Source organism: Cynara cardunculus, assembly GCF_001531365.2.
Source record: "Cynara cardunculus var. scolymus isolate 2C chromosome LG 2, CcrdV1, whole genome shotgun sequence".
In the NCBI taxonomy this organism is placed as follows: Eukaryota; Viridiplantae; Streptophyta; class Magnoliopsida; order Asterales; family Asteraceae; genus Cynara; species Cynara cardunculus.
In genome coordinates, this window is record NC_037529.1 from 11,614,658 (window position 1) to 11,622,916 (window position 8,259).

Genomic DNA, 8,259 nt, shown 5'->3' on the forward strand with positions numbered 1-8,259 from the left:
TAGGACAATAGGACCCCATTGGCTTCAATATTCAAATTATACTTTAAAATTTACAAAAACTAAATTTATTGATCATAATTACAAAAATAACCCTAATCTATGCTACATTTATTTAGTAGTCGTTTACCAAACACTTATCTGGGTAAGCACTTACCAAGTGACATTACCTCACCGGATGAATATGATAAAGACCAAGAATCTTATCCGATAAGAGCGAGACAAGGACCAAGAGTCTTACCCGGTAAGTGAGGGCGACGATTCTTACCACGGTACGCGCTTACAGGGTAAATTGTTGCATACGATGTCGTTTTGGTGGACTAAAATCTTACCTGGTAAGTAAATAATAGTGTTCAATATTAGCGGTAAGCACTTACCGAATAAGTGTTTGGTAAACGGCCGCTTAGTTATTTTTTTAAAATATAAATTATCTTAAATATAATTATTTTTTAGTCAAATAAAACTTGGTGGAGTTCAATTCCTAGGCGGCTCTCGGTTCTTAAGCATGTTGGAGGATTAGACGACAGTTAAAAGAACTGCTCGAAAGCTTGACGAAGAAGAGAAAAAGGTCTATATATTTTGTTTTATTAATACAGCTATATAAAAATAAATATTTTATTCTGTTTAACTAGATCTCCATATCGATATATTTATTCGATTTTTTTACATATTTTCAAAATTTCGAACACGGATATATTCATATGTAAATATACATTCATACTAAATATTTATCTATACTATATTATAAAGCATTTGATAAAAACTCTTAAAAACCATTTTTTATGCATGAAGTACTGTATATTGATGTATATTACTTAAAATTCAAGATTACAAGTAAATTATTTATAAGTATAACTTATCAAAACTTCTTGTTTGAATTCGTGTAACTAACTGCGGATAAACATAATCAAATAAAATATAAACATCTCATTTTAAAATATAAAAAATCTAAAATATAATTAGGATAATTATCAAGTTCTAACAAAATAATTAATTATTATCGTTATAAAGAATTATATTATTAAACTAAATATAAATTACTTCATTATTGAACCTAAATTAAATTATAATAAAAAATTTGAATTAAAAAATTATACAAAACATAGAAATTTTAAATAATTAATTTGATACTAATATCGATATATTTTTGTCATTTTTATGATATTTTCAATTTATATTTTATTCAAATATAAAAACATCATCGCCTTTTCAAAATCACATAAGACCATACTATAATATCGACTGAGATAAAGAAATAAAATAAAATATTAAAAACAAGATGTATCTCGCTGCATTGCACGAGTACCCTTCTAATTATACTATAAAACAACTACCTCATATTTTTAAAAACTTTTCAAAGTTCAAGTTTACGACTTATTACTTTATATATAGAATTTATTAATATTCCATCTTTCGACTCCGTAAAATCTAGTACTTATTACTTTAAGAGTGATTTATACTTCTGGTCCTTTCGGTTGCCAATCATTATCAAGTCTCGTTCCAATTTTGAATTAATTACATTACTAGAAAACTGAGCATTTCCGGCGGACGAAATCCGCCGGTAAATTAACGGCGGATTTCCGGCGGACACTAAAAAAGTCAACATTTTATTGACTTCCAACAATTTACGGCGGATTTCCGACGGATTTCTTAATTACTCAGTTTAATCTTGAATTTACAACATTTTACCGGCAGATTTCCGGCGGATTTTGTAATTTTTTTCTAAAAAAAAGAGTAAACAAATTTCCGGCGGAAAAATAAATAATTTTTTAAAAATATTTAAATTTTCCGGCGGAAAATTAAAAAAACCTTTAAACAAAAAATTTAAAATTTCCGGCGGATAATTAAATATTTTAAAAAATATATATAACCATTTTTCGGCGGATTTCCGGCGGAAAATTAAAAAAAAAATCTAAAAAAAAGAGTAAACAATTTTCCGGCGGATAATTAAATATTTTTAACACTTTTGGTCCCTTTGACTAACACCCGTTAAAAAAGTTTGTTAACTTAAGGGTATTTTGGTCTTTTTATAAAATTTATCTATTTTATATTAAAAAAATTGTAATACATTATTTTTTTATCTTTTACTTCAAGTTAGATAAAATGTCATGTATCCTCCTCTTTATTCCCCGATGAACTCTACCAATATCATGTAGCACTAGTCACGGTGATCATGGTCCTTCACTGTGATCCGCATCTAGTAGAATAATTAAAGTATGTATTACAAATATAATTATGATAATTGCAGTGTTTTATGTGTAAACGTATTTACAGATGAATTTATTAAGATAATAAATTTAAAAAAAACCTTTATTACGTTTATTTGGCCTTAAAGAGATGTGACTTAAGGATTAAGATAGAAATAACCCATGTTAGGGAGTTATGGTCTATTTATAATTCCATGACCAACCTATAGATAAGGTGATAGAGTCTAAGCCTAATAATCAATCCAATCAAGATATTTTTAGGTTACCTGATAAAACAGAAAAAGAAACCTTATTCTTTTTATGTTAAACAAATATTATATTTATAACTTTAAGGGTTTGGAGCTAGCACACAGTTAAGTCAAAACGTGTTCGTGTGTGGACTACTCTAGAGGAAAACCGAACTTGGTGTCTTGTGCTGCAAGATTTCTTCCAGCAAACCTAAAGGTATTACTTATAAACACCCTATGGTTTTTTATATTCAATTGTGGCATTGGATCCGTTAGGCTGTGTTTGGTACATGAGACGGGACAAGATAGGACGGGATAAAACTCATTGTCCTATGTTTGGCGCAACATTGGATAAAACAAAAACTCACTGTCCTACGTTTGGCATGACATGGGACAACGACAAAAATTGGAACAGGGTGGGACATCATGGGATAAAAGAGGCTTTTTCTTGTTCCACCAAAAAATGTGGAACAAGATGGGACAAGAATGAGACAGAATCTAAAATATTACTAATCTGCGCTAGTTTGATATATAACCTTAATATGATATATGTTTTAATGGTCATCACCACTAGTTTCGGTCACCGCTGCCACTGGTGGTCACAAATGTCCACCTTCACTTCCACCTCCTCTTCCACTACAACATCCTCCAACGCCTCCACAACCGTCGTCCAACATCGTCCATCGTCACCTCTACCATAGTCGGCCACCGACCACCACCGTCTGTGTGCCACCTCCACAACCATCGACTACCACCGTCTATTGCCACCTTTACAACCACCATCGGCCACCGATCACCACCACCCATTACCACCAACACTACCACTGTTGGCCACCTCCAACTCCTCCTATACCGCAATTACCTCGTCCATGACCTCTACAACCACCATCGACCACCGACAACCACTATTCGTTACCACCTCTACAACCACCACCGACCACCACCATCCATTGTCACTCCACTACTCCCGTTGCCCACCTCCAACTCCTCCTCTACTATAACAACCTCTTCCATAACCTCCACAACCATCGTCGACCATCAACCACCATCGACAACCACTATCTGTTGCCACCTCTACAACCACCACCGACCACCACCATCCATTCCCACCCCCATTACCCTCGTTGGCCACCTCCAACTCCTCTTCTACTACAACAACCTCCTCCATAACTTCCACAACCACCGTCGACCACTACCGTCCATTGCCACCTCACCTCCACCATAATAACCACCACCATCATTATCTTCACTACATCAACTACAATTACCTCATCCACCATTGGCAAGCGCTACTACCACCACAATCCACCATCTTCACGTCCTTTATAATTACTGTCGTCCACTAACCACCACTTCCATTACCTCCATAACCATTGTCGGCAACCGACCACCACCGCCCATCGCCACTACTACTGTCAGCCACCACCACCACCACCTCCACCATAACCAAAACCACCTCCACCATAACCAAAACCACCACTACCATTACTACCATTTTTATATCAAATTTTCCATTCAAATTTGGTACCATTATATATGTATGTATTCATTAATATGAAAATTGTGTAAAAATATTTATAAATTAAATCTTTTAATTATTTACTTTATTTGTGTTAGTTATAACTATTATATAATATTTAAATTCATCAAATAACTTTTGGAAGTAACTTGTCTAGTACTGTCTTGTCCTGTCCAGTTGTAGTCGTACCAAACACCAGACATATACTTGTTTTGTTCAGTCCAGTCCCGTCCAGTCCTACCCTATTGTCCTATCCAGTTATGTCATGTTCAGTCCTATCCAATCATGTCTCCATATTAAACGTTACCTTAAGGATTTATTTTTAAGTAAAGTTTTCTAATGAAAGTGACCTAATTAAATCAATGTTAGTTTTCCATTGCGTTTTGATCTAGTTATTTTTAAACGAAACCTTATAATGGCATCAAAGCCACTTTGACACATTAGCTAAAACCGCATATCAGCACGCCTCTATGATCAGCCATGTCGTGCATAGGACAATGGAACCTGTGCCATCGTGTTGCGACCTTGTCGTGCCAACGCCACAATGTGCCCGTTTCAGCATTGTCCTAGCGTGGTGTCATGCATTGGTCGTCCAAGAAACGTGTTGTGCCCTTCCAAGCACCATCCAACATTGTATCGTGGTCATGATTAGAGATGGCCAAACACGGCCCGACCCCGCCTGGGATTGGCTGTGGATCGGGACCGGCAGGGACCATCGGTTTTGACTTGATTATGGAATTCAATGAAAAACACAGCCCGGCTCGGGCCCTGCTTGGCTATTGGACCGAAACCAATTACACCCTAAGCACGAAAATTTCAAAAATATAATTCTTTATAAAACCGTTAGGAATGGTCATATGACCGCTTTTTTTCTGATTTTTTACCCTCTTTTTCTTTCTTTAGCTTTTTTACACTGTACATAAATCCTATGGTGCATGGGGGAATATACCTGCTCATAAACGTAGAAAACATTCATAACCTTCATTATATTCGATTTCGGATTTGAACAACTCTTGCTTGAGTTCTCTTTCTATCGTCTTTTAACAACCCCTACTTGTAAAATGGCTTCTCATCATGCTACCGACGTTGAAGATACATCCAACATCAATTATCATATTGTCCAAGTTCTCGTCAAACACGGATGAAAGTTTGAGATTTAAAATTCGTACAACATAGTGGCTCTTGTAAGCGAGCAAAGGAAGGCACAATGCAAGATGCGTCAAGCTCTCCTTATAGCCAAATGAAGTTCAACCTTAAGGTGCCATGCCGAAAAAACATGCTTGGGGTTAAATTCGGCGGAAGTTGATTATAGTCAACCTATATCCGATGACAAGGTGGAATAAGGACGTCTGATGCCGATTTGAACCAACAAATGAAAACACATTATGTCATTCGAGTAGGGTTGCCATTCAGACATTTTGACATCATTCACATTACGAACCTTATCCAGAAAATGCTACAACCACGCTACGAGCAGGTAAGTCATCAAACTCTTAGATTTCATGATTATGCCACCCTTATCCTGGAATACACCCTTCTTTGATATGTCACCTTTATCCTACACATCTTCTTGATATGCCACCTTTATTTTCACACATTATATAAACATATCAAAACTCATAGTCATGCTAAAAATAGCATCTAAAAACAGTTTTATCATCATATCCATGTAAGAACCATATGGTTCAAATTTCAAATACCAAATAAGGAAAGTTGATAATTTAAACTCATCTTATGCTCACGTAGATGAAGATGAATTAATCACAACAATAAATTCAAGTATAAATCACAGAATCAGCTTCTTCGTCCCCTTATAGACTTGTTACTTTACACACAATAGAACACACATAGAAAAACTCACTTTATTTTTTTTTTCTCCACCAAAACCAATGAGATAAGATAATTATCTTATCCAATACTTTACTTTAAACCATAAGACGCGGTGGAGGTTTTTAAAATAATAAATCACACTCTCTCATGAGATAAAGAAAATATCTCATATATAGTAACATTTAGGCAGTAGGGAATATTTTAAACATTTAAGCACATAACTAATTAAACCCCTCAACTTACCATCACCTTTCAAAAACAACCCCAAGTATTATAACTGAATAACCAGGTTATCACATCCCCTATATCGCCCACATCACATACCCTACCCTGCCAAGAGCCATCCTATCGTCAACCTCCCTCCGATAAAACCCACAAGAAGTTGTACACCACCTGCAACTTTTTTCCACTCTCTTGTTTATCTCTCTTATCCTCTCTTGGCTTTTCTATGTTAACAGTGAGATCGTAAAACAAAACAAGCACACATGACACAAACACAACCAACGAGACCCATCATTGTGAAACCACGACAGTGAAACCCACCGTTCTTGTGTGTATGTGAAATTTTATAAGTAGCGGGGAAGATAACTATGGGTTTGTGTGAAGACCATAGAGATGGAGAGAGAGAGAGAGAGAGAGGTGGCCGGAGTTGATTAGCCAATGGTATGTTAATGGAGAGTGAACGAAGATAGAGGGATGCAACAGGTATGTCTCTGTGCGTATAGGAGAGTCAACAGAGCATGCTAGGTAGGTTGGGGGAAGAAGATGGTGAAGGGTGGTTGTGGAAAAATGGTTGTCGGTGTCAGAGGAAATGAGTCGTTGGGGGTATAAGGGGGTCTCGTCATTTTCTATATATATATATATATATATATGAGCTCATTGTGTGTTTTAGATAGATGAGAACAAGGGGGTGGGCAATTCACCAGATAAGTAGAATGGTTGAGGAGGTGGTGGCTTGGGGACATGTCTCCGAGGGGAACAAGGAGACGAAGTCTTCACCATAGATGAGTTCATGGTGGGGATAACTTCATTAGAGATGGAGTTTACCAATGAGGATGGCTTCACCAGAAATGGAGCACGACTGTGTATGTGTGTGTGCGTGTGTATATATATATATATATATATATATATATATATAGGATGGCTTCACAAGAAATGGAGTAATAGAAAAAGACAAAAATACCCCTTGAGTTAACTGGTCTAACAGATTTTGTTAGATGGAAGGACTCAGGACGTGTGTTTTTGCATACCACAATGAAAGGTTAATAAACACGTTTGAGTGACCGTAGTAGGAAAACCAACAAACCACAAGGACCATGAACTCTTTGGGCCTGTTTACTTGTGGCTTAATGAGCTTACCGGATAAATGGGCTTATTCGCACAGTCATTTTAGCCTGTTTACTTCGGGCCTATTCGGCCAGACATGGGCTTATTCGCCCAGATGAAAACCATAGGTTGTCCACGTTAAGCCAAGAAAAAGACATTCCCTACTCTTCATCCCATCCCACGCCTCTCTCCCTACAATCGACGCTCTCTCCCTGCCATCGACGCTCTCTCCCTATCATCAACGCTCTCCTGTCTAGAACCCTAATCGGTCGATTTCAAATCGCAAAGGTAAGTACTTCTCTTCAAATACGTCGATTATTTTCTTTTAGAAATAAACCCTAGCTGCTCGATTGGAGCTCGATTATTGCTCTCTTGCTGCTAAATTGTTTCTCTATCACTGCTCGATTGCTGCTACTATGTGATGTCATGTTCATCTATTCTATGATTTTCGATTGCTGCTGCTACTGGTTCATCTGTTCTATGATTTTCGATTGTTGCTTGTTACACACTGGAGGGTCAACTAGACAAAATAGAAGTGCATTAGTTAAATTAGGTGGGTTGCGTTAAATGAGTACAAGTGGTTAGTGCAGTAGTAGAAGTAGGTCAAGAGAGAAGAGGGGGGATCAACGAGCTCTGTATTAGTTTTCTCAAAAGCCCATAGTTAATCCTCAGGGGTAAATTGGTCATTTCTGTTATTCAGACTGTTGATTCAGATAGAAAAGTAAACAGCAACCCAAATTTATCCAGACAGCCAAATTTATCCGGACAGACAAATTTATCCATACAAGACTTAATAGAAAATTTGGTAAACACCCCTTTGTTTTATTTAAATTATGTTTAACAGTTATTTATAATCATTAATTGATATATTTTTTCTTTCTAAACTTCGTATTTGGTTACATGAGTCCGCTTAAGACTATGTTTGGCAAACTAACTAATAAGCTAGCTGGTGGCTGATAAGCTAACTGATGACTGGTAAGCTAGCTGGTAGCTGATAAGTTAGTTGATGAACAAATTATGTTTAACAAAACTAGTTGATTAGATTGTAAAGTGACAAAAAATGGCATATTGAAAAAATAATTTATTATAAAATAGCAAGATATAATTGAAACACATCTCTACTAATATAATATTAACTAATACAAACAAGATG